We start from the raw sequence: 27,514 nt of genomic DNA, 5'->3' as shown, positions 1-27,514 counted from the left end.
ACTCTCTTGGGTACATCACAATAAAACTTACTTTGGGGACCTGCTCTAATTCAAAACTACATCCAGCTACAACCAGTTCTCATGCATATTTGTTTTTAAAAATTAAGATGACTTTCACCAGTATTTTTGGTCCTCTTGAGACATGATGACACTTTGTCATAAGAAAAGCTTTAGGCACAGCATGGGAAAGTGCCTTATTTTCTGTCACTGTTTCCCTTCAATTATCGGATATGTGAAACCAGATGGAATGCAAAATAAAATCCTCTCAACTGAAATATTTGCAGCCTTCATATATCCACATTCTCCCACGTTCTGGTAAAAGACTCTTTCTGCTCTCTCCCAACTTTGACACAACCTTTGGAGCCAATCATATCTCTGTAGGCTTTTCTTTATTGTTTCTTTGCAGGTAAATAGAGAAGTCTGTGCATTATTTAAAACAACTTGCAGTGTTCAATAGGTAGGAATTGCTGTAGCAAGGAAGGGAATGAGTGGATTCTGTGTTGGAACTGGAAGAAGAGTTCTTGTTAAAAACATATTTATGGTTTAAAATCATATCTGTGGTTTGGAGATCAGCTTCTGGAATCTGTTTGGACAAGGAGAGGGCACAGTTCCAGTTCTGCAGTGCCCCTTCTGTGTCCCTTTGTGTCCATCCAGCCTGTCCCAGGTGGCACCAGCAGTGCTTGGCATGGGGACCTGGCCATCCTTCCATGTACAGCTGAGAGAAAAGAGAACCAAGCTGGTGGCATGAGAATGTCTCAGGGCCTCTCCCAAAGAAAACAAGGCCCTGGTTAAAGAAGTCATTCGGTGGTTTGATTGGGGTGCATTCAGTGGTTTGATGATTGGGGGACATTCAGTGGTTTGATGATTGGGGTACATTCAGAGGTTTGATTGGGGGGCATTCAGTGGTTTGATGACTGGGGTACTTTCAGTGGTTTGATGATTGGGGTGCATTCAGAGGTTTGATGATTGGGGTGCATTCAGTGGTTTGATGATTGGGGGACATTCAGAGGTTTGATTGGGGGGCATTCAGTGGTTTAATTGGGGGGCATTCAGAGGTTTGATGATTGGGGTACATTCAGAGGTTTGATGATTGGGGTACATTCAGAGGTTTGATGACTGGGGTGCATTCAGTGGTTTGATGATTGGGGTACATTCAGTGTTTTAATGACTGGGGTACATTCAGTGGTTTGATGATTGGGGTACATTCAGAGGTTTGATGATTGGGGGACATTCAGAGGTTTGATTGGGGGGCATTCAGTGGTTTAATGACTGGGGTACATTCAGTGGTTTGATGACTGGGGTGCATTCAGTGGTTTGATGATTGGGGTACATTCAGTGGTTTGATGATTGGGGTACATTCAGAGGTTTGATGACTGGGGGGCATTCAGTGGTTTGATGATTGGGGTACATTCAGTGGTTTGATGATTGGGGTACATTCAGTGTTTTAATGACTGGGGGGCATTCAGTGGTTTGATGACTGGGGGACTTTCAGTGGTGGGGCTGATGTGATGAGTCGAGGCCAAGCTAATGCCCCACCATGTGTGATGCAGAACAGACTTTCCTGCTGCCTGTGTGAGGGACAGAGCAGGAGAGCTCACTGCACAGGGCAGGAGCAGCACATCACAAACAGGACTGTCAGACAGCCCTTGGTCCTCAGCACCTGGGCAGGTCCTGCTGAGGAGAAGGCAATTGGTGGTGGCTGTGCTTTATTCAGGTACCCAGAGACTCTGTGCAAACCACCACTTGTTTCTGTTAAGAACATGTTGTTTAAGTGGGATTAGGGACTGAGAAGAAAGCTCTCTGGGCACCCAGCCAGGCAGGAGATATCCATTTACAGTTCAGCAGTGAGGAGCCAACAGCAGGAATTGCTGAGCCAAGTCCCTCCATGATGTAAGCTAATGTAAGCAAGCCTGGGGCCCTGGGCCATGAAACTGGGCTGAGCTTCCCCAAAATGCAACAGATAAAAACACAACTCCTTGGTGTCAGCTTGTAGATGTTCAGTATTAGCGTCAGAAATAAGGAAATTCTGGCTGAGTGGACGTTTGCCTGCTGCAAATGAGGTTCATCCCAGTGAGGAGAGCTGCCAAAGAGGTTGGGTTTGCTGCTTAAGAAAAGAGGACTAGCTAAGAACATGAAGCTCTGCACTGTGAGAGGAGGCAAGGAGGGGTTCCCCACTCTCTGGGGCTTCTGAGCTCAGCAGGGAAGGGACTCCAGTTTGGAGACTCGGAATTTCTTTTTAAACTGGTGAAACACCTGGAGGTCCCCAGAAGAAGCTGTGCAATAGGACAAATACCTACAGCAAGAACAGTTTTAACCCAGAAAAATGCAGGTATCTCTTTCTGCCCATTTTCACACTTGATTCCCAGACTTAAATATTTAAATGGCTGCACTAGTTACTCACTGAGTTATTTTCTGTGAAGGCATTTGCTTTACATCTTGCCTCATCCAAAATAAGCTTTAGCTCCTTGCCCACTGATTTCCCAGGATCCTGGGAAATCAAAACACACTCAACAAATATGATTTCTTTCTCAGCTCTGAGTTGACTGTATTATCTTGAGTTAATTAATTCTCTGAAAGCTTGAGAGCTGTATTATGGATTGCCTAAAATTATATAAATGGTCCCAGACATTGTTTGGCAACTGTCTGGTGTCCCTACCAGTCAGAAGATTATTTGAGTCTCTGAAGTCCTGGATTGCTTTCAGTCTAAAGGAACTTGAAGGGCCCCTGCAGTCTCTGTGGGCAGAGTTGCATCCTTGGGACTCGATATACAGTGGGAAAACTGGATATAGCGTGGAAATGTGTTGTCAGGGGCTTTTCCATCATCCACTGCTGGTCGGTGCTGAAAGGTTAGATTTGAAAGGTGAGGTCAGCAGGGCTGTCTCAGATATTCGGCAGAGAACAACAGAAGGGCGGGGGCCGAAACAAGGGATGGGTTTGCCAAAGCACTGATGGTGACTGGGGCTGCTCCTCGGGAGGGGTGGGATTGCTCGGGTTGATGGGATGTCAGAGCTTTATAAACACTCTGTGAGCGGGAGGGACGGCGCTCCCTGCCCTGGGGGAGGCGCTGGCAGGGGGCAGTGCCACGAATGGTGTATTTGCTGCCCTGCGCTCACAGACAGACCAGTGAGAGGTGCACAGACTGTTCTGAGCTGGGAGGGACCCCCAAGGCTCAGCGAGTCCAACTCAAGTCCGTGGCCCACAGAGGGGACTGACTCCATGACCTTGGCTTTGTTACAGCCAAGTTTTAACCTGCTGAGCTGATCTCAGGGTCTTTCTGTAAAGTACTGAACTGTTGAAACATAAAGTGGTGCTGTCAGGGCAAGGGAAAGAAGAACAGAGTGTTCAATGGTAACAATAACAAAGGGGCTTGATGATACCTTAAGTATAAAGGTTATTTAAACTGTTAACACTTTAGGAATGGAAGGAAACATTTAATGGCATTTTTACAGTTGTTTTCTGCACAACAAGGACTGTGTACTTAGTAAAGCATTATATTAAAGATGTCAGTGGGACTTTTGCAGTATTTCAAGGCACACTGTCATGTTTAAAGAAGATCCATCTGAGCTGAGATAGTTCTCTTTCAGATAAATTGCCTTAAAATATAGGAAGAGTGGCTGAAGATTTGGCATTTTGAGGTATTTTCCATGGATTGCTTTCCTCAGTCCCACAGGGCTATTGGTGTAAAATGCAGGAGCTGCTCCTTGGGCTGGGCTGGGCCTGTGCATTGAATCAAACAGAACAAAACTTTCATGCAATAAAAGCTTACACTCTCCTGCTTGATAATTTTTGCAACGTTATGCCCTTGAGGGTGAGGGAAGTTAATCATATTTACTTTAAGAGGCAACAGAAATTCATGGCTGATACTGGAGTTATTAATGCTGTCTAATTAATACACCCATTAAAGATTTGCAAGATTAATCTAGCAAGGAAATTGTAACCAAATTCATATTGACATCTCCTCTAAAATGGGTGTTCCAGACTTAAAGGAAAGATTTTAAAGAGACTGCTGTAGCTAATAAGAGATCCCAGGCAGGATTATGTACATGAAGTAGAAGGCTGAGGGCTGGTGGGTGGGAACGGCCATTTGGGGGTGCTGGGGGGGACTGAGGCGCCATTTTGTGACGTGGGAGGGGTGAGGAAGGGCTGGGGACCAGGGCGGCCATCTCGGGGCACTGAGGGGGGACTGAGGTGCCATTTTGTGACGTGGGAGGGGTGAGGAAGGGCTGGTGGGACAGGAACAGCCATTTGGGGTGCTGGGGGGGACTGAGGTGCCATTTTGTGACGTGGGAGGGGTGAGGAAGGGTTGGTGGGACAGGAACAGCCATTTGGGGTGCTGGGGGGGACTGAGGCGCCATTTTGTGACGTGGGAGGGGTGAGGAAGGGCTGGGGACCGGGGTGGCCATTTTGGGGCACTGAGGGGGGACTGAGGCGCCATTTTGTGACGTGGGAGGGGTGAGGAAGGGCTGGGGACCGGGGTGGCCATTTTGGGGCACTGAGGGGGGACTGAGGTGCCATTTTGTGACGTGGGAGGGGTCAGGAAGGGCTGAGGGCCCGAGCGGCCATCTCGGGGCACTGAGTGGGGACTGAGGCACCATTTCGTGGCATGACAAGGGTGAGGAAGGGCTGGTGGGACCGGGGCGGCCATTTGGGGGTGCTGGGGGGGACTGCGGCGCCATTTTGTGACATGGGAGGGGTGAGGAAGGGCTGGTGGGACAGGAGCAGCCATTTGGGGTGCTGGGGGGGACTGAGGTGCCATTTTGTGACGTGGTAAGGGTCAGGAAGGGCTGGGGACCGGGGTGGCCATTTGGGGTGCTGGGGGGGACTGAGGTGCCATTTTGTGACGTGGTAAGGGTCAGGAAGGGCTGGAGACCGGGGCGGCCATTTGGGGTGCTGGGGGGGACTGAGGTGCCATTTTGTGACGTGGTAAGGGTCAGGAAGGGCTGAGGGCCTGAGCGGCCATCTCGGGGCACTGAGTGGGGACTGAGGCACCATTTCGTGGCATGACAAGGGTGAGGAAGGGCTGGGGGCTGGGGCAGCCATCTTGGGGCACTGAGGGAGGACTGAGGCGCCATTTTGTGACGCATTACACTGATGGCCATTTCATGATGCGGTGGGGGTGAGGAAGGGCTGGTGGGATGGAATCAGCCATCCTGGGGCTGTGAGGGGAGACTGAGGCGCCATTTTGTGATGTGGTAGGGTTGACGGCTGGAGCAGCCATCTTGGGGCTGTGAGGGGAGACTGAGGCGCCATTTTGTGATGTGGTAGGGTTGACGGCTGGAGCAGCCATCTTGGGGCTGTGAGGGGAGACTGAGGCGCCATTTTGTGATGTGGTAGGGTTGACGGCTGGAGCAGCCATCTTGGGGCTGTGAGGGGAGACTGAGGCGCCATTTTGTGATGCGGTGGGGGTGAGGATGGGCTGGTGGCCGGGATCAGCCATGCTGGGGCTGTGAGGGGAGACTGAGGCGCCATTTTGTGATGTGGTAGGGTTGACGGCTGAAGCAGCCATCTTGGGGCTGTGAGGGGAGACTGAGGCGCCATTTTGTGCGGGCGATGACAATGCCAAAATTACATGTCCTGGCCCTCGCTCTGTGCCTGATGGCACCACCCACCTGCCCTTGCATCAGGGTGCCCAGGTGGTCAAACAGGCCATGGCACCCTGGCTTGTGTCAGAAAGAGTGGGCAGCAGGCCCAGGACAGTGAGCAGGCCCTGCACTGGGCCCTGGGGAGGGCACACCTGGAATGCTGTGTTCGGTTTTGGGCCCCTCACTACAGGAAGGACATTGAGGTGTTGCAGCATGTCCAGAGAGGGGCGATGGAGCTGGTGAGGTGTGTGGAGCACAGACCTGAGGGGGAGGGCAATGAAGGAGCTGGGGGTGTTCAGCCTGGGGAACAGGAGGCAAGGCTAGAAACTTTAATGATATCTTGTCAAAATTACCACATTGCACAATTTCAGAAACTTCTCAATTTGTGGATGTACCAGTGGGTGCAATGAACTATGAGGAAATACTCTGAAGATAGTCCTATTTTCAGTAAGACTCCTGTATTAGCCAGGGGCTGCCGGGGTGTGAGAGGCTGGAAATGGGCTCTTTAGAAGGCAGCATTCCCCAGGTGTCTGGGGGAGATCACCAGGACTTCCAGCAACCTGTATTTTCTCTTGCTCAGCTTCCTGCCCACACATACATTTAGTTTCCAGCAGTGCACCTTCCATGTCACATGTTGATAAAATTATATCCATTACAGAGCACCACATTTAGGAAATTGCAGCTTTTCAGCCACTGTGTTGTGCTGTAACAGTATGTGGGACAGAGAGGAATTTGTGTGTGCAGTTCTCCTTCAGCACTCTGTGTATTTATGTCTCTGTGCACTTGGAGGTATCTGTTATATCATCATTAATGATGAGACTAATGACCAGGCTTTTTAGAATTAGTTAAAACACGAGATGTATTGGAAAGGAAAATCCCTGCACAGAGCCATTCTTTGTGTACTGTAATTGTGTAGTTTAAAAGTTTCAGCCAATTTAGCTTTACAGTGATTGAAATGGGAACATAGCCATGCATTTTGGAAATAACTTATTTGTAAAATCTTAAGCTAATTATCATCTAAAGACTTTAGCATGAATTTTCGGTAGGAAGTACAGAACTTGATGAGTTGCATCTTTCCATTGTTTTACCATAATTTACTTAGTAGGAATTTGAAGGTGGGGAATGTACTACTTTCTAGGAGGTGTTTGAGATTTTCTGAAGTTGTTTGATTTTTTTTTACCAGCAACTGCCTCAGAGAACAAGAAGTGCTCTGTGATCCATATTGAACCTGAACATTGATTACCTCGTGTCAAATTGGCTTCGTTATTCAAGGAGATGGCAAAAGTAAGTGACTATGTTCTTACACAAACCCAAACAAACATTTCTTTATAGTTACAATGTGTCTGACACAGGTCCAAGTGGAAGGAAAGATAATAATTTGCATATTTTAATCTGGAGGTTAAGGACCCCTGTCAGAGTGACAGCCTGGTCTGGGTCAGCCAGAACACAGAGAGAGGAAAAAAATAATTGCAAAAGCAGCTCACAACAAAATGAAATTTGTCTGATTGTCACTTAAGGTTGTCTTCATGCCTGTCTGTATGCAGGAGGTCAGCCTGGAAGGGAAGGAGGGAAGGAACAAATGCGTCTCACTAAGGATCAAAAGGCAATTTTCTCTCCTTAGTAACAGCAGCAATCGTAATATATATTTATGAAGATGCCACGTGGCATATCCCCACTGCAAACACCAGGTGTCCTTTACCAGCAGCATGGCAGGCACAGGCACAGCTGAAGGGTGTCCTCACAGATGAGCTGAGTGAGGGCACGAGGAGAACTCAAGGAAATAACTCACTAGGACACACTGGGTTTGAAGGCAAGGGGGCAGGAAGGGATTTCCAGCAGAATTAAAGCCTCTCTGGTGAGGCAGCTGCAGGGTGGGCTCGTGTGAGCTCTGTCAGGATCAAGGGTAAGCTGGAAGTGTTTCCCTTCCCTGGGCTTTGTGCCTTGTTAAATGTGCAACAGCAACGTGAACTTTGGTGCCTGGACCAGCTCTGCATTCCACTGTCCCACAGCACTGCTGAGGGGACAGGCCCTCGTGCAAGGCCTCCACATGACCTGTGCTTGCTGTGCCTACAGGCAGAGGTTTCAGTTCTTCTCAGTATCGTGTGCTTTCAGTTGGGTGTGCACTGACCAGAGCAGGGCAGCAGTAAGAGGTGAGGGCAGGGCAATGCGAGTGTAAACTGGGTGGGGTTTAGGGCAGATTGTCATCTTGGCCCATCATCTTCCACAAGGAACAGGAAAGCTCCTTTTTCTGCCCCAACAGGCCATGGGAGCAGCCCCTGAGTGGTGCAGGACCCCTCTGTCAGAGGCTGGAGTGACGTGTCTCTGCAGGAGGGATTTGCCTGCCCTGCTGGCCCCTCTGGTGTTCCTGGAGGCTGAGAGTGTTTGCTCAGAGCAGTGAGGCAGAGCAAAAACCAGCCAGTGCATCAGTGGGGGGGCTCTGAATAGGGAAGGCTCCTGAATTATTATAAAATACACAACGTTTTTAGGGTTTTCACTAATTTTGGTACTTGGAAAAGAAAGACTTTGTGACCATATTTTACTACTGATTGGTCTGAAAGGATGAAGGGGACCCTCAAAGTTGTGTGTCTAAGCAGGGCAAGCAGTGTCAGCCTTCCTTTCCATATTAACTAACAAAATCACTCTAGATTATAGAAAGACAGAAGATAGAAAGAGTAACTCTTGCATGAATATGCTGAACTCAGAAAATCTTCAGGGAAAAAAAGGCAGGAAGGCTTCTAATCCCATAGAACAGCAAAGTGGAAGTGGTGTTATTCTGGAAAATTTTCTTTTGTACATGTAGTTGCAGAAAAATATCTGCAAACATGGCAGCTGAGTATCCAGCTCTGCTGTGAGATGTATTTCATTTTATATATGAGATACTTCTGGGAAGCAGAACTGTGCCTCAAAAATATGCTGTTAAAGCAATGGCAATGCCTTCTGTGGCAGAACAAGACAAAGCATGCCTCTGTTTTTCTGTAGATTCTAAGTGTGGTATAGACCTTTAGCTTTGTTACATTGCTTTGCCTCTCTGCTCCAGCAAAACATGTACCCAACCTCACACTTCCAGCAAACAAAACTCCAGAGGATCACCCTCAAACATCTTTACAGACTTTTGTCTTAAGCAAAGACTCCAGTTGTTCAGTGGTGACAACCTTTACTCTAGAAGATGAGCTCAGCAAAGGAGAGAATTCTGGTTTAGTCATAATGCCACAAATACCCTGGAAACACAGAGAACTCACATTTAACCCAAGCTGCTCTTGGCAGCAGGCACATTCTAGGACATTTATGCCTTATTTATTTACCAACCAAGTGTTTATATTGCACAACTTGCTTCAGCTGGAAGTGTGGCTGTGACACTGAGCCTCAGAATGTTTCTGTCCAGGGCCTGATGTGGCAACAGAGCAGTCCCTGGCCCTGCACGCTTGAGGTGGCCTATTTGTGAGTGGAGTGATACACTTCAAACAGAACGTGCTACAATAGAGTAAGATCAATGGAAATTAACACCTGCCTGCATGCCCAGAGGAGCAAGAGATTTGGTCACTTGTTTGTAGCAGAGCACTGCTTCAGAGTTAAAATTGCCACGTTACATGTGGCCTTGTTGGCTACACTCCGGTAGGAATTCCTGGCTGAGTGCAAACTCCTGCCCGCCTCCCCAGGGGTCTCTGCCGGTCCCAGCGGTGCCATTGCAGCACAGCGGTACCTGAGGCAATGCTGGATGCTGTGCTGCCACAACCCCTCAGCCCTGAGCCCCTCCCGGGACAGGCTGTGCTGTCACAGCCCCTCAGCCCTGAGCCCCTCCTGGGACAGGCTGTGCTGTCACAGCCCCTCAGCCCTGAGCCCCTCCCGGGACAGGCTGTGCTGTCACAGCCCCTCAGCCCCGAGCCCCTCCCGGGACAGGCTTTGCAGCAGCCTGCAGACACCTGGCACGGGCAGGTTTGATGGGAGCTCTGGGAGGGGAGCCCCGAGGCACCACTGGAGCTGCTCACGCTGCCCTGTGTGCACTGACTGCACTCCCAGCAGGAAAGGCAGGACACCAGTTAGTTCTCAGGCTGCAGGGACTGGCTGGCTGGTAACTGATGAAGTTCAGGTCCTTTCAGTACCTTCATTTCTATGTATTTCAATAAGCAGAACACTTTAACAAGTCATCACTGTTTTTAATAAAGATACTCCAACAGATCAGCATGTTCAGATGACACCTGGCTCGCTACATACCTGAGCTAAGGCTACAAACAGATAAAGTGCTGGGGCAAGTCACACATTCTTTGTGCAAGAATGGTTTTTGTACCTCCCCCTGCTCCTCCAGTAACATCTCAGTTTTAAATAAACCTTCACTGGAAGCAGTGCTGGTCTACAGGATAAAATTCTGGCCCAAAATAACAGGCTGGGGATGAAAAACCTTGTGGCTGGTAGATTGTTTGGTTTCATGCCTCATGGACTGAATCTCAAAACTCTTTAGTAGCTGGTTCTGTTTCCACTCCACAATAACTGAGAGGGAGATGCTCCTTTCTGTAAGGCAGGGAGTAAACAAGTTCTTGTGTTCAGACACCCTCAGTGCAATGAAAACATGGCAACACGGGGCATTCCAATGCAAAGGAGAATTCACTCTGTGGTCAGGAAAGCCAAAGGACTCTGGGCAATGTGCTTTAGAGAGACAGGTCTCCCGGAAAGCCACATGGGTCCCAGCTGAGATGGACAGAGGAGATACAGGAGCCAATGAAAGCAAGAATCTCTCCACACTATCATTCTATCTTCAGACAGGAAGAGGGGCAATAGGCACAAGCTGAAGTAAAGGAAATTGCATTTACACATAAAAAATCCCACTTTTTGGACAGTGAGGATGATCAAACACTTGCCCAGAAAGGTTGTGAACTCTCCATCCATGAGGATACTCAAAACCAGAGAACATCCTGAGCAACCTGCTCTTTCTGACAACCATCAGGTGTATCAACCACTTCTCCCAGTTTTGTGCCATCTGTGGTCTTGACCAAAGCAGGGGCTTGGACTCAGTGCCCTGCAGAGGTGCCTTCTCACCTCAGGCATTCCATCACTCTGTGCCACAGCTCTTCCCTGCCATTGCCAGCCAGGAATTTCCTGTGTGGGCAGGAGAGAAGGGAGGGACCGGGACAGAGACGGGTTTGGAGAGAACAGCTGCGAGTGAGGGTGTGGGGGGGGGTTGTCAGTGTGGTTTGTGGATACATCCAGGGCTTGGGGTTTGGCTTTTTTTATTGAAAGTAAAATAAATGGAGAGGATGGTGTTTTTCTTCTCCCTCATCTCCAATTCAATGGCACTACACTGCTGGCAGTTTAATCTGACAGTGAAGCAGACAATAGTTGTAAGGAGAAGTGGAATTACATTTTGCTCCCCTTTAGTTTAGGCAAATTTTCAAAATTAGGCGTTAAAATGCAAAACCACTGTAAGAATGAATTAAAATGCAGAAATTGCCAGTCACAGGAAGCCTGCACTATTCTAATTCTAAACATCATTAGGAAAAAAAATAACATTCTGTGTCTAACGATCTTTTTTTTCTGAGGGGGAGTGGAATGGTTAATTTGAATTACAAAAAACCCCTGATAACCCCCCACACATCAATTTACCTGTGAACAAAAAGATTCACACAGAGAAAATGGGACTTGGGACTATTTGATAAATTACTGCAGACTGCTTGAATATTCCATTAGCAAAATAATAGCTCGTTATGGAACCCAGAAGAATGTGGTATAATTGTGATAGTCCCATCCCCCCCACACTGTGGGGTAAGGGGAATGCAAATATTAGAAATGATAGCTACTTAACCACAGCTTGGAGATAGGCCTGGAAACAAATGGAGGGGTTATATGATCTCGGGCATTCATAAGGATTTCTCCAGTGTCAATGCCTTAAATTGCTGACTCCATTCCAGTCTGCTGAAGGTCACATTATTAATAGTCATCTTTATTGTGGTGGAGCACAAGAGCCAGCGAAGAAGGAGGAGGCCCTTTGCAGAGGAGATGTAAACAAAGAGCAATTGAGAGCCTCTGCCCCAAAGTTCTTACCAGCTAGAGCTAAACAAACCAGGCAAAACAAAAGGCTGCTGCAGTTGCACAAAATAGCATTTTAGCCTCACATCTGGTTTTGTTTGTTCGGACTTGGGAGGTCACTTTGGAAGTCAGTGGACTGGGAGCCAACCCGAGTGAGGGACCACAGAGAGGGAGTGGGGTGAGGGGTGATCCGTGACAAATGAAAGTCATCGCAGCTTTGGAAACTGCTCTCGGTCTGAACTGCATGTGCCGTTGTGGTGTGGCCACAGCTCCTGCATGTGCAGGAACCAGAGAGTGCTGCCGTTGCTGTGCCTGGCACTCAGGAGCTTGGCACACGGTGCAGAGTGACCTCTCAGATTCACTCGGGGTGCCCTGGCTGTTCCAGCTCCATGGGCCAAGCTCCTCCAGCTGGCAAACCCCACACAGTGACCTCTGAGATTCACTCGGGGTGCCCTGGCTGTTCCAGCTCCATGGGCCAAGCTCCTCCAGCAGTGCCCTCACCCTGCTCTGCTGTGGGGCACGCATGGCCCCCTCACCCTGCTCTGCTGTGGGGCACACATGGCCCCCTCACCCTGCTCTGCTGTGGGGCACGCATGGCCCCCTCACCCTGCTCTGCTGTGGGGCAGGCATGGCCCCCTCACCCTGCTCTGCTGTGGGGCACACATGGCCCCCTCACCCTGCTCTGCTGTGGGGCACGCATGGCCCCCTCACCCTGCTCTGCTGTGGGGCACACATGGCCCCCTCACCCTGCTCTGCTGTGGGGCAGGCATGGCCCCCTCACCCTGCTCTGCTGTGGGGCACGCATGGCCCCCTCACCCTGCTCTGCTGTGGGGCACGCATGGCCCCTCACCCTGCTCTGCTGTGGGGCAGGCATGGCCCCCTCTCTCTGGCCATTTATGTGTGTGTGCGGGAAAGCAAACTGGAACAAATAAAGATGTGGTGTTTGGGGCCAGTGCCTCAGAATTCAAAGATTTGCTTATAAACGTTGGCCAAACTGAGCTGACACTGCTCCATCTGCACAGGAACAGCTCTCAGTGGTTACACAGGGCCTGAGTCTGACACAGGAAGAAATCTGGGTTCAGCCTTTGCTTCTTCCTCTATTCTGCTGTTAACAGTCTGCATAATCTACTCCCTCCTCCTTCACAGTGAGTAGCTGGTCAGCCATCACTGTGTTTTAGTGGAGGTAGGAAACACATAAAATAAACCTTACAGCATTTTCTAAAAGGTCCTTAAAGTAATAGAATTTGAAAAGATGTTTCAGAACATGGTTTCAATCGAAAAAAAAAAGGTGGTTTTATTGAAAGCCCTTCCATCTACCTGGGTAGTTACCCATACTAGTCCTGGACTGTCAGTGTGGGAGGGAGGAGGGAGAAAGCTGTTTGCAAGCACTTTCCCTCACAGCCCGTGTGTTCAGGCTGAGGCTGCTTTTCATTTCCCAGCGATTCCACAGCAGCCCTGTGGCTGCAGGTCCTGCTCCAGTGCAACCAGGGCATGGCCAGCAGCACGTGGCTGGCTCGGGACTGGGTGGAGAACAAAGCTTTGGGGCTGGGGCTCAGGCAGGTTCAAACACCTTGGCATGGTCTTAACCAGTCACTACTGGAGCAGAGTCAAAGCTCTTCTCTGACAAATTATCCACTCTGTCTCATGAGCACGAGAACAGCCATAGAAGCTCCACCAGGATGAAGAATTGAGTGTTCTTTATCTGCTAAGGACTCTACTTTGCATTTTCTAGAGGCTTGCAAGAAAGTACAAGAGTTAGAAAAATCAGGTGGGAATATTTCCTTGACTCTGAGGTTTCCACAAATCTCTCTAACCCTCCCAGTCTCAATTTTAGGAAAAAATTTCAAGGGGCATTTCCAAAAGAACTGAGTGTCAACATTTATCTATAAAATACAGTCTAGGACAGGTTGTGTGTTTGTGAGAGTGAAAGCATAAATAGAAATGTCCAATGTGATGTGTTCATAAATATGTAACAAATGCCCTTCTGCTCTCTGGGAAAAAAATAGTCATATTACTTCAAGGCTGCAGGAATTTAGTTTCATCTGTGAGGTGCCAGAATGTTAAATGTGACATTCAATAAACCACCTAGGAAAAGCTAAACAGTGCTAATCAAGCCATTTAATCTTTTGGAGTTAAGAGCTGCAGTAGGAGAATAAAAGGTATAATTAATAACTCCAGCTGGGAAACTAAGGCAGAGTAAAAACAGGAGCTAAGGCAAACATCTGGTCTTTGTTTCATGAAATATTTACCATGAAATCAAAACTTTTTTCCACCCTTGTGAAATGTGCAAAATTTCCTGAGTTCTAAGCCTTAACACTGGAAAAAGTTTGCACCTGCAAATAAAAATGAGCTTTTCACACACACCTGAACTTGCAGGTGCCAAGAAATGCATGGGGTGTGTGGGTGTGGGTGTGCCTTCCTCTCTGGCTCTCTGTCCTAATGTAAACTCACAAATGATACCAATGTTTTTAATTCTTACAAGGGTATCACCTCTTTTTATATTCATAGTGAATTTGACAGTAACCTATATCAAATCTGGGAAGTCTTCTTTTTTTCAAAATGTTACTGTATTCTTCTCAAATTTATCTATTGGGCAAACCTGTTGTCAGTTGTGGCTGACTAAAGGTGCCTTGTGTGTGCTGATGTCTCTGAAGACTGGACTGCAGAACTAAGGGTTAGATTTCAACAATGTTCTCATGCAGTATCTTTCCTTTGAGCCTTCAGTGGGAGCACTCCTGATGTAAGACAGTATGAAGTGTAAGAAAATGAAAATCTATTTCAAAAGCAGTAACTAAGTTTTTTAACTTTTTTCTTTTTAAAAGAGCCCCTCATTAGCTCTTTGAACTTCATACTTTGCTAAAGAAAATGCCATGGTTTAAACCACACAGGTAATTTACCAAGAAAATTGTTATTTTTCCAGTATCTGGTCTGCAGAACACTAATGCTCAAACCAAATTACACAAAAAACCCCAAACAATTCTGCACATGCCAGTGACAAAAATGGACTGGCTTCATCCACAAGGTCTGATGTGGCAGAGCAGAGGCCCCTCTGTGCCTTGCAGGAGTCACTTGAACTGTGAAGGTTTTCCCAACCCTGTCGAGGTGTTCAGCCTGAGGGATTGTCGATGGGTGAGTTTGGTGCAGAATCACTGTTCCTTCAGTGCTGTGTTCTCTGCAAGTGCCCTGCAATGCTGGAGGCTGCAGGAGCAGGGACAGGCTGGGGCAGGGCCCAGCACAGAGCACAGGGACACAGCTGTGCAGAGCCAGGGCAGGGACTGCAGGAAGCTTGGGAACTGCATTCCCACCTGGCTCTGGAAAGCCAGTGGGGTTCATGCATTGTAACATCACTCCAGGCTGTGAAAGAGCCCAGCAGGCTCTGTCCTCAGCCAGGCTGCTGACCAGAACTGCCTCTTCTGGCCCTGCTGCTGGGGCTGTGTACTCAGGGACAGAGGCAGGGACTGGGGGCCCACTGGGGCTCCACCTCATGCAGCTTTATGTGTTCATTTTTCACATTTTAACATTTCTTGTCGATTTCTTTTTTCTTTTTCCATTTAGGCTCCATGTGGCCAGAAGCCTGGATTATTAATTGCCAATTATCAGTTGCCAGTGTAATTTGATTTGTGTCTGTTCTCAGGTTCATGTTGTTTATGCAGGTGCTTATGAGTTTTCTTACGTTGCTTCTGTGCCATTCAGTAGGACTGAGCAAACCTACTCAAGGAACAAGCCAATAAATAATAATGACTAATAAATGAGGCTTTCTTAGACTGCTTTTGCCCCTCTGGTAGCAGGATTTGGGCAGTGTGCAGTGGGTGCTGTCAGCTGACAGGAGGAGATGGCAGGACTGGCACAGGCAGCGCAATCCTTGCCAGCAAAGCAAACTCCTGCCCTTGGTACCAGCACACAGCTTGTGCTCCGTGCTGGGAATCCATGGATGTGCACATGCATTTGGGCAGCTCTGTGTCTGTGCCCACTGTTCTGCAGTGCCAGGGGCACCCAGGGGCAGCTTTGCCAGGTGTGAAGTGCTTAAGCTGAGCTTTAACTCTTCTGAAGGTGTCAAAGTATAGAATGATACGAGTGAAGGAACCTGAAAAAATGGATCTTGGGTTTCTCAACTAAGAAGGGAAGAACTCCTCTGAATTCCTGGATATGCCTTAACTCTTCATTTATTGAATGGGGAAAATTCTACCCTCTTCTGTCATAAAGAGGTTTGATAGATCAAACCATTAATGCTTGGGAATAACAGAAACATCAGAGTGCTCAGCACCACTGAAGACATTGCTGTCTGTGTGTGCAGAACGAGGCCCGTGGGCTGTCTCTGCTCTGGGGCTGCTCTGTGGGGCACTGTGGAAGGACAGGACATGGGCTGCCAGGCAGGCAGAATGAACAAAACATGATGTGTCTGAGTGGCCAAATACCCACAGCTGGGCTCTGAGAAACATCCACAGACCTGATTTTGTGGTCAGCATTTTCTGATGCATTTGATATTCTGGAATAGTAAAGGTCTCAACAATTTCTTCTGAGATTCCTATAGCCTCGTGTAACATGTGTGACTCATGCCTGTAAGATGGTTTTAACAGCAGTTTTTCAGAGATTAACTTTAAATAAGCACACTGTAAGTAGGTCCTTGAGGTGAAAAGCTGTGTGAGACTCTCTCCTGAATTTTTCTCAACCAAACCTCACATTCCAAGGGATTTCTCAGGTCCAGTAATAGTGTGTAACAGCTTTGGGGCTCAAAACACAGGAGAGCTGCACACATTATAAGAATTACAGTGTGCTGAAGGCAGCCTTGGCATCATTCATGCAAATGGTCAAAAGTCACTTCCAAGACTCTTTGCTCATTTCCAGGTTCAGAAAAGTTCATCCCATGGGGCTGAGTTTCCTGCCCTTTCTTTGCTGTGAATAACCAGCACACCCACTCACAGCCACATCCAGCCAATCCATAAGGCAGAACTCCTGAAATAATCCATACAACCTCAAAATAGTAACCTTTATTTACACAGAAAACAGAAATGACATATCTTTTTTCCTTCTTTTCTCGAGATAAACTGAGTATCTTCTGTGGGTGTCACCCTTCAGCTCTTTCAGAACCCCAGGCTGAACCTCTTCCCCCGTGCACCTGGACCCCCCTCCACTGGGCCTCCCAACCAGCACTGCATTGGCTGCTGTTTCAGGGAGAAGGGGGTTCTCAAAATTGCAAGGAACACTGTTAAATAAAGCCAGCAACCAGTTAGGCTTTACTGTGGAAGTGTGTAATACTTGTTACCACTGCACTCTGCCCAGGCAGAAATCTTCCTCCAAGACAGTGCTTTGCAATTTATGTCTCAGCCTCCATGGTGTCAGTGAGATATTAATATATGCATGAAGAGCAGCAGTCAGTGTAATTAAAGTGGCAAAGTGATAAATGCATAGCCATTTTGCCTGGTAATATTGTGTATTTAACAGGTTTATTTGTTCAACAGTTCCTACTTTAATTATATTTTGCCAGTTGGGAATTTCAGGCATATAACAATCATAGCTCTTCCATGAATATTATTCTTAAAATAAGTGTTCATGCATTATTAAAAATGCATGTGTTTGCTCATCTATTTATTTACAGTGATTTTTTCCTCTTTTTTAGAAACACTGAATTTTTTACTTCTCCAAGAAACTTGGAAAGCAAATCTGTTGGAAGAAAGGATGCAAGGCAGATTTCTTGCTGTGGCTGAGCTCTCCTTAGGATTCCTGGCATGTTTTACCAGACAGAAGCCCGAGGTAGGTGTCACTCTGAAGGGATGGCCCCAGAACTTTCCATGGGTCCTGAGACATACAAAAACAGTGAAGGAAAATAAATAAGAAATCTGTCTAGCAAGAAATGGACAGACACCAAGGGGTGGTGTCAAACCCACCAGTTGGTCTTGCTGGGTTTGGCCTCCATTGTGACAGACAGTCCTTTGGAATACTTGCGTGTTCCAGCAACGCACTGTTGGGTTGTCCCTGCCCAGGGTGCAGTGCCCCCACTTGGGGAGAGCTCAAGGCAGACTGCACGGGTGGGCACACACTGCTGCAGCTCAGAGCCTCAGAGAACAGTCCTCTGCAGCTCTAGTTACAGGAGCATTGCAGTTCCAACAGCTGCCTGGCCAGGACTTACTGTGGCAATGGTTGACCTGCAGATAGGAAACCACTCTCGACCTGTCACTCTTCCCCCAGTAACGAGTTCAGCATCAGTTTAAAAGGAAGTGCAGCTCATGAAGCAATGGCTGTGCCATAAATTACAGACATCCTGCACACAGCACAGGGCAGCAACAGTCCAGCAGACAGGGGCTCTGTGCTGTGCACTGCCAGTGGCAGCAAACCAGCACTCCACAGGGTTTAGCTAACCTGCCACAGCTTCTTCATTCCCTCTCACTTCCAGGGCAGGTTTGAAACACTCGGTGCTCTAATCCACTGCTGTCCACAATTAGCAAAAGTGTTTATTTAAAGCTTATGGGAGAGAAGGAAGTTGTCTGATAAAAAGCACTGCACTGTCTAATCCCTCAGACAGTGGAAAACAATCCTGCAACCAAAGACTTGCTCTCATTAGTTCTCTTGTGTGTGCACACGTTTGCATGTGAGTGTGTGTGTGTGTGTGTGTGTGTGTGTGTGTGTGTGTGTGTGTCTTACTCTAGGTGAGTTTCTTGTTTTGTCTCTAATTAAGTACAAAATACACTTTGGAATTAAAATCTTGTAAGGAGTCCTGATGACTAAAACAGTCATGGTGTACACATTCAGGAAAAAACAAACTGGAACAACTGAACAAAAATCCTGTGATGATACCTTGATGAAATAGGTAATGAAATGAAGAAGAGCTTTACACTAAAACCCAAGCCCCAAGGAAGGATATTTTCACAGCTAGGAGCAGCTGCATGAAGTGCATGGATCATGTCTGCTGATGTGAATGAACATGACATGGGAGCAGGAACACGGGAGGACACTCCTGAGAACTTTCCCCAGTTCTGTCATTATTTGTAGGCTTGTCCTTCATCTCTCCTTCTTTTGGAAACCAGGTAAGCAGAAAACATGTATAGCTTTGTCACAGTAGTATTTAACAACTTATAGTCAGATTATGATATTGCCCTTGTAAATTTGCACAAAAGAATGAGGGGAAGGCTCTTCTGTGAATGGAACAGGTGAAAGCAGGATGAGAGGCTGAGTGCACAGAGAGCACACCAGAGAAACGGGGGGGAAATGTCAGTGGAAATGTCACACATACCTGTGCTCTGAAACCCCACCTGTGTACATACCTGTGCACAGAGAGCACACCTGTGTACATACCTGTGCTCTGAAACCCCACCTGTGTACATACCTGTGCTCTGACACCCCACCTGTTACATACATGTGCTCTGACACCCCACCTGTGTACATACATGTGCACAGAGAGCACACCTGTGTACATACATGTGCTCTGACACCCCACCTGTGTACATACCTGTGCTCTGAAACCCCACCTGTGTACATACCTGTGCTCTGACACCCCACCTGTGTACATACCTGTGCTCTGACACCCCACCTGTGTACATACATGTGCTCTGACACCCCACCTGTGTACATACCTGTGCTCTGAAGCACCACTTGCAGAACCCTATAAAATATTTCAGTGCCTCAATTGCAGTAACTCAGTCTCACAGCATTGCTGTGGTGCAGCTTAAAGGCTTCATCCTGCTTTGTGGATCACCCAAGGAGTGGATTTTCTGTGGCTTGGCCAAGCTTACAGTGCAAATCCACTAAACAGCCAGAAGAGGATACAAATCCACAAACACTTCTGTGCTTCTGCAACACCTGAACCAGAAACACTGTTCACTTCACACTCTGCGTTTGTCAAGTCAGGGAAGGAATGTAGATGAGACAGATGTGTAGAAATAATGGCAGTCCTTCCTTCTTTATCAGTGAGTGAATCAGGGCTGTGTAACACACATCAGACACAGAAATGTGTGTGTGTGTGTGTGTGTGCATGCTCAATATTATTAACTAAGGACATTTTCAGCTGTCTGCATCACCTTTAGCCTGATAGTATATACAGACCCAAATGCAGCACTCTGAGTGTAAAGGAAATGTACTTTTATGAGACTGTATCTGGAATTAATGGCAGTAATTCCAGGCCTTGTTTAAAGCTGAGAGCAACACTCCCTATGGCTGATGACTGTCCACCTGCACCACGGATGAGAAGTGCAGCATTCAAGCATTTCCAGGTGAACAGCACCGTCCTGATGCATCCCTGCAGCACAATCTGCAGGATATGAGCAAGAGGCCTTACTGCTTTTATTCTGGTTGTGTTAGTGGCTTCCTCTGCATCCCTTCTGCATGTGAGAGTGTGAGGAAGGGGAAAATGTCATTCTGGTTCCAGCTGTCAGTTTTATGCATATTCAGTATTTACGTGGCACTGCTTGAGCAAACCTGTGATTAATGGCCAGTGCCATCCCTCTTTGCAGACCCTTCCTCAGTGGCAGAAATGTAGTTTCCAGTGGTGCAAATCTCACACAACACACAGTTGGGGCCCAGTCTGCCTCTTTTCACTTCCACGCTACTTGTGTCGTGCAACAGCACCAGTGACTATCAGAAAAGGAAAGTTTTATGTGTTGTGTAGCAAATATTCCCTGAAGGTTTTCCTCAGTAGTGCCCTGCACCTCACTTTGAAGGTATTGCAGGTCTCTTCTGGAAACGCTTTTTTCTGCAGTTTTGGCCCAGTGTTTTATCCCCAGTCACCTTCCCTTTCATAGCTCTGTAACTGCTCCTTAAACCTGGGCTGGAGCTGCCAAAAAATGGCATGAGCTTTGGCAGATGATCAAGTTTAAATAGATACGGTAACACAAATACTGTGTTGTCAAACACTTAGGCATTGTCTAATCTCCTAAGATTTAAAGTGCACTGAGGTTTTCTTTCTTCTATAGTGCTACTTAATCCTTCAAAAAAGTTAAATTAAAAATAATTTGATCATAGACATTTTAGAAGCCTTAATTGATGATTTCAAATCTGCAGTATATCAGTGAATTAGGAAGTAGTAAATTTAGTCTGGGCATAGCTTTGAATATTGGGATTTTACTTGGTTTTACTGGAATACAGAAACTTTGTCAAATTTTACCACAAAGACTTATTCAATTGGTCTGGAAGCCTTCGAAATTTTCCAACCTAAACACATCCAAAAGTTCATTAGTAATTCAAAGGAAGCCCCATCTTTGTAACTGTTTAGGAACTAAAGTAAGGGCCATCATCACAATACCGGTGCTTGTCCAAAGAGAAATACTCCCTTGTCCTTGTTCCCACCCAGGGCGTGTTCCCAGCCATGCATGTTCCTGCCGGCAGAGCCACAAGGAGAGGTCAGCTTTGCCTTCACATCTAACTGGGGCTGCCCGTGGCAGTTCCTCCTGTGCCTGCCACAGTCTGGGCCAGTCCTGGCACACAGTGCCTGGGGGGGCTGGCCCCAGCACTCTGGCACTGCTGACAGGACAGACATGGCACAGGTTGCTGGAGCTGGTTGTGCTTGTGGCAAAGGGCAAAAATTAACCCCCACGTCACCTCAAAACGACACCATTCTCTTGCTCTTCTTAGAAATTCTTCATAAAAATTGCCATCACAAAATGTGATTTGTGGAGCCTAAAATGCATTTCTGAGGCTCTTCTTCTGGATCAGAGCATGTCTGATGAGTTGCACAGTGCATGCCTGGTGTGATGGACTCCTGGCCACGTGTCCACACTCCCCACCTGTGTGACAGACGCCCAGGTGTGTTTGGGCTGCAATCCTGGGCACCCAGAAGCAGTGGCTGTACACTGGATGCTCCTGTGCCCCTCACACTGGGCTGGTAACTCCCTCCAGCAGTGCTGTGCGGGCACCTTGCCAGCCTCTGGCACCTCAGCTCCTTCTAAGGAAACAGGCAGGTTTGGAAATTAGATTTCCATTTAGATGGAGACCTGTTTGTGCTTGAAAGATAAAAATTTTCCTGAAAATAGTTTTTTAATATTGGATAGATTTCTCACTTCTTTAATTCCGACCCCTCTAATTGTAATTACTCTTTTTATAAGCTCCATAAATTAGTCTGTAAACAGCAAAGCTGGAGATGATCTAACATCTAAATTAGGCATTTATGGGATCCTGTGCCTCATTCTGAAGCACCCTGGACACCTGCAAGCGAGTCCTTTATCTGTGTGATATCAGCACTGGCTGCCTCCTGCCAGTGTGAACCTCAACAGAGAGAAGCCTCCCTCTGGCTGAGCCATTAAATGCTGTGCCAAGTGTATCTCAGCTGGAAATGGCTTTTTCCATATCTTCCAAATCTCATATGAGTTGTTTTCCCTTCCAAAGGTTGTGAAATATCTGGGTCAGCAGGTATAATAGAAAGGCAAATGGAAAAAAAAAATCTATTTTTGCAACTCCTGAGCCCCATTCGCAGCAATTTATTGAAATAAGATGTCATGCATGCACATGTATAATTGAGTTCAGATGTATGATAAGGTTGCCAGAGAGATCCTCAGCAGCAGGAACTGTGATTTTTTCAGATGTGCACTTCTCCCACCCCCCTGGCCTCCAGAACAAGACTTGGCCCTGTGTATTCCATGCCCATTCACACCTGCTGCTGTGCCTGCTGCCCCTCAGCTGGGCAGGACAGGAGGGTCGGTGTCACCACGGCATCTGCTGTGGGTGGCCCTGCTCCCTTTGTCCCTCCTGCCTTTGCAGTTCTGGTTCCTCCTGTGGCCTTTGCTTGGCCCTGCTCCCTGCCTGATGCTGAACTCTCTGGCTTTGGGCAGGCACACCACCACCAACACGCTCTAGTGAGAGAAAAGCCTCTTCTTCAGTGCTTTCAGCACTGTGACCTCAGTGCTGATGTCCAGCCTGCTGCAGTGCTGCAGTGCAGAGGGAACGGTGGGAACTGAGGTGGGATCTGTGCTTGCTGGAACAGTGCTGAGCTGCCACAGAGAGCCACAGATCAGGCACTGCCCTCTGACCTGCTCAGCTCTGCCCAGCTGGAGGGCACTGCTCTCTCTGTGCCTTTAGGTGCTGACAGGCAGAGCAGGACCCATCAATTCTGGTGTCTGACTTGGTTTTTTAGTGAAGCAATGGAGCAAATCTCTGCACTTGTACCTGACTTTGAAATGTTGTGTGTCCTTCTGTGGGTGAAAAAGAACAGTGGCCAAGGAAATGCAGCAAGCATTGGAAAAGGCAGCAGACTGGGTGGCCATACAGTGGCTCGCAGTAGGAAGCAAAACCTGAGAATTCCCACTCCTCAGCATGACACATTATTCTGAAACTCGTGTATAAGGTGACAGGGTAAGCACAACGAGAAATCTCCTTTGTATTCCATTACAGTCATTAGAGAAATAGGCCACAAAAGGTAATGGCAATAAAACGAAATACCTTGCACTGAGCATGTAAATTACATGCTAATATATGCAAATTGCCACACCATGCTCAGTGTCCATAAAACTACAAAATACAGCTAATTAATGGTCGGTAAGATGCTTCAGTTTCTATCCACAGAGTTACAGGGAGGTAGTACATTTTTATAATTGTGGAACACTGGCCTTGGGGAAGGCATGGAACACTCAGCTTCTCTCCTCTGGCAAACTCTCCCAGTGCACTGCAAGTAATTGCCTTTCTGCTTCCTCACCCACAGCCTTACTCTGAGAGCAGTCTCTAAAATTAGAAGTAAAATAAACCAAAAAGACTCCCAGTTTTGCCATTACTTTCTTGTGGAAGTAGATCTTATTAATGTTAATATTGCCTCTGTTCAGCAAAATACCTAAACATATTTGGTACCCTTGGCATATCTAAATGGGTTCAACAACTGAATGCCCAGTTAGATACAGATTTCATGAACCCCAGATTTTTTGGTGCCAGAAGAACTCACAGCTCAAGTTCCCAATACAGTGTGGAAACTGCACCTGAGGATGAGTTCAGAAAATTGAGTCATCCAGGGAAAAAGGTGGAGAGAACACCTGGGTCAAACCCTGCTGCTGGAAGAAACTAAAAGCACAGGCAAACTTGTCTGCCCACATTCTTGAATTCTGCAAGGAACACAGCTCTGGCTTGAGAGCCAAATCTCTCCTGTGCCTGCAATTAATGCTCCCATCCTTCCAACTCTCCAGCTCACAGAGTGGAGGGGCCCAGGTCAGGAGTGAGCCACGTCCTGTTCCAGGCGTGTGTGAGTGTGGGTGTCCATGTGCATGTCTGTACAGCCTGAGAGGGAGATGCAGTGCCAGGGGAGTGAATACAAGAATATTTGAGGGTACCCAAACACTGCAGTATGAACAGTGAGTGTCAGTGAAGTTCATCCTTCTGCAGGGAAGGTGCAGTAAAGGTGATGAATGAAATATGTCTTAGGTACCCAAGACACAGGTTAGAATTTGCCAAATAACTTTTCATGAGCCAGCAGTTCTCCTTCTGGAGAGCTGCTCAGTTTCAAAGCAAACATTTGTCTTATGTGCATGGATGTGTGTATGTATATATATATATATATGTATGTAAAATCTGCAGCTGTTTGGCAAAGCAGTTGAGCTTTGATCAACCTCAGGTAAATGCTTACCTTGCACTTTGTGTAAAAATTAACCCTGTGCTAAGCATGTGCTGAAGTGTTTTCTGATGTAAGATGGTTTTCAGGAAAGAGGCCCAGAGAGGACAAGTGAGTGTCCCTGTTTGAGACACAAGGGACTGGAGAATGGCACAAAAGAAACACAACATAGATGAAAAAGAACATAAAATATTGCAAGGGCTTTTAGCAGAAGGAGGAGAAATATGTATGATAAAAGTAACAGGCTTACAGAGGAAAACAACATATGAAAATAAATGTCAGAATAGGAAAAAAAAGAAATAGAAGAGCAAATGTCTGTCATGAGAAATGACACTATTCTGATAGGAGAAGGAAGGCAGATAGAGGGGAGCATCTGACCATAACCATCTCTGATAAAATACTCCAGTACTAAAGCTTTTTTGATGTCTTCACAGAGCTTCAGGCTAATCAGATACACTGAGTTATTTGCATCAATCACTTACAACAGAGGCAATCGGGAATTAAAAATTTTTCTCTTCATCCCTGTCACCTTTTCACTCTGATCTAAAAGTGTTGGAAAATCCCAAGGTCTTTGCCCGGGTTGTGACCATTAACACATCCTTTTCTGCCTTTCTCCTGTTTCCCTTGCTCCCCTGTGCTGTGTATCTTGGGCAGAGCACAGCAAATCTAAAACTGATGGCCTTGTTTCTTCTGCTTTTCTGGCCCAGCACAAGCTCAATACCTGCACAAGAGGGGAGCAGGATTAGGTTGGGAAAGAAAACAAAACAGCCTCTGCCAAAATAATAATCATAATATTAGCTCACAGCTGTAGGGAGTAATTTTTTGGCATCCAGGGCAAATGCTCTATGTTCTCTCCCCTCACTCTGTAAGCCTAGTTCTGCTTTTTAGCTTTCCACTGGCTACCAAAGTCTCTGCTTCTCTGTCACCCCTCTGTGCCACCCCCTGCCCCCAGATCCTGTGGCTGCTCCTTGGTGCTGGCAGTGGCAGAAGCATCTGAAGGGACTTGTGTAAGGGGGGTGTTTGTGTGTTTGTACTTACATGAAAGGGATATTCCTGCAAACTTGAGAAGTGTTTCAGGGACCTGATGCAATTTTCTTGATCTTGAACTTGTTCATTTGGAGGGAGGAGGAGGGGAAAAGTGAGGGAGAGAGAGAAGAGAGGGAATGCTGCTCTTGGCAGAAGATGCAGGCAATTGGCTGCTTTATGGCTTTGCCTTGATGTGTGTTTAAAAAACAGCTCAAAGTTTGGCACAGAGAGATTTTTCCCACTTGTTTTACTTCTAAATATTCTTCAAAAGCTTCCACAGGATATAGAATATTGCTTTGATCAGATGAATATACTTTGTACTGAAGTTTGCAGTTAATACTGGCTTCCATTCATATTCTGCCAATTTTTAATTTCAAATTTGATTTCAAATTTTCTGTAACCTATAGACAATGGAAAAATAGGACAATTTCCCCTGTGGATAATGTTATTCTACTGATGTGGGTTGAAGTTGCAGAAGATAAGGAAGAGTGAGAGAAGAAAGTATTATCAAACTTGCTTCTTCAGCACAGTGTAAGCTGAGCAAAAGGCTGAGTGCACACAAGGGGTGTCCCACAGACCAAAGTGCTTTGGCAAGGACTCACAGCTCGACTCACGTTCAGATAAAGCCCCACATGTGCACTCGTACCTCGCCCGTATCAGAGGGATTTGCTCTGCTCTGTTGGGAAGGGCTGAGGGCATGGCCAGGTGTGTCCCCAGCTCCCTGCCCAGCTCAGGCATGGGCCACCTGCTGCCAGCAGCCCTGGCCACGCTGCCTGGGGCACTCCCGAGCTCACAGGGAGCCTAGGAGGGAATGCTGGGGGTTTGTCTCCACTAATGCTGGCTGGGTATTTCCATTACCCAACATCTATTACATGTCCCTGGTACAAAACCCCTCCAGCACTTAAAAAATGTGACTGTGATGCAGTGATTGTGAGCCGTGAACGCAGAGCTCCTCAGCCTGGGACAGTATTGAGGGCTCGGGTCCTTGTCCTCCAGGAGGTGTGGTGTTGTATTTCTCACTTCAGCTGCTCTGGGAGGCTGAGAGCAACATGTGCCCCCACAGTGAGGTTCTGTTCACTTGTTAGACAAAACCAGTGCTGCAGTTTGTGTGTCACTGTCTGTTTTCAATCCATCATTAATGCAATGTAGCAGTCACAGAGTTTTCATAGGTTGCCCCAGCTGACAAGGTGCTGCTCCTTTCTGTTGCTGTTGCAGGGGCTGGTGAATTAGTGACACACTTTCTAGTGAGGGATTTGGGGCCTCAAGTCACTAGCACAGAGCTGATAATCCTCAGGTATAAAAAGGCTTTTTTTCCCTGAGGCAGTTATACCTGGGATGATTTATTTATCTGTGAGTTAGGAGAAGTGCCTAGTGCTGCATGTACAGCCACAGCTGCCTCTCATCTCTGGCACCAACAGTGCCACTCTGACCCCCTGCCCAGGGTGTGCCCTGCAGAGAGGGGAGGACAGCAGAGGGAGCAGAGGGCTGCCAGGTGCCCTGCCCCGGGGGAGATGAACCCACTCCCGTGCCAGTCAGGGCTAGGAGGATTCCCAGAGGCCACCCTGATGCAGGGGCTGTGATCCAAGACTGATGCCCTCAGCTGACACCCGGTGGCAGAGAATGGTTTTACCTTGCAGTGCACATCGCAGGCTCCCACAGGGACAGGCCTCCTGTCCTGCAAACACGGGAAAACAGAGCCAAAAGCTGATTGCAGGAGGAACAGGCCACCTCTGTGGCTCCTCACAGCAGCTTCTGCAAAAGGCGGAGAGGAGAGTGCACCCAGCTCTCAGCTGCCACCCTGAGTGATGCCACAGCAGCTCAGCAGTGACAGGCGTGCCATCATTGTCACCATGGGGGGCTGCGGTGTCCTGTCCTTGTGACCTGTGCTCAGCTGCTGGGCTCAGACAGGTTGGACTGTGCACTGCAGCCCAGAGAAGCCCAGCTGTGCCAGGGTCATGAGCAGCACAGTCTTTTCTGTTTAGTGCCCACCCCGAGGGAATTCGTGTCCTTTGCTTCCCTTGCCAGTCCATGAGCACCACCTTGTGCTTTCCAGTATGGATGGGTGGCACACAGGTGATGGGTGTGAAGAGCACCCCTCCTAGCTAAGCCCACCCTAAACATTCTAATTTTTTTGTTAAATTTTTCCCTGGGAATGTGGCCAGCAGGGGCATCCCCTGCAGCCTGGTGGGCCCATGCTGGCAGCTGGAGGAGGCTCCAGGAAGTGGAACATGACAAGGGGCTCCAGCCGGGGGGTGTATGGGGGGCACTTTGGTTGGTGCTGTGAGTGCTCCTGAGGTTTCCCATGTGGTGTTGGCACTCAGGGGAACTCGGGCACCCTGGGAGTATAAATGAGAGGTCCAAACAGTGTGCATGC

General features: G+C 47.6%; 1 long non-coding RNA gene across 2 annotated transcripts in view; it reads left to right on the top strand.

Moving 5' to 3' along the window:
* LOC139671014 (uncharacterized) overlaps positions 1 to 27,514 on the top strand; it is a 354,063-nt gene that overhangs the window by 317,254 nt on the left and 9,295 nt on the right. For both annotated transcript variants that reach the window (XR_011697644.1, XR_011697643.1), the window contains exons 8-9: positions 6,766 to 6,866; positions 17,218 to 17,351. This is a non-coding gene — a long non-coding RNA (uncharacterized lncRNA). The remainder of the gene's footprint in view (positions 1 to 6,765; positions 6,867 to 17,217; positions 17,352 to 27,514) is intronic.

The sequence above is a fragment of the Pithys albifrons genome, chromosome 4 (assembly GCF_047495875.1).
Source record: "Pithys albifrons albifrons isolate INPA30051 chromosome 4, PitAlb_v1, whole genome shotgun sequence".
Lineage (NCBI taxonomy): Eukaryota > Metazoa > Chordata > Aves > Passeriformes > Thamnophilidae > Pithys > Pithys albifrons.
The sequence above is the reverse complement of the archived record's forward strand: the minus strand, read 5'-3'. Positions and strand labels throughout refer to the sequence as shown.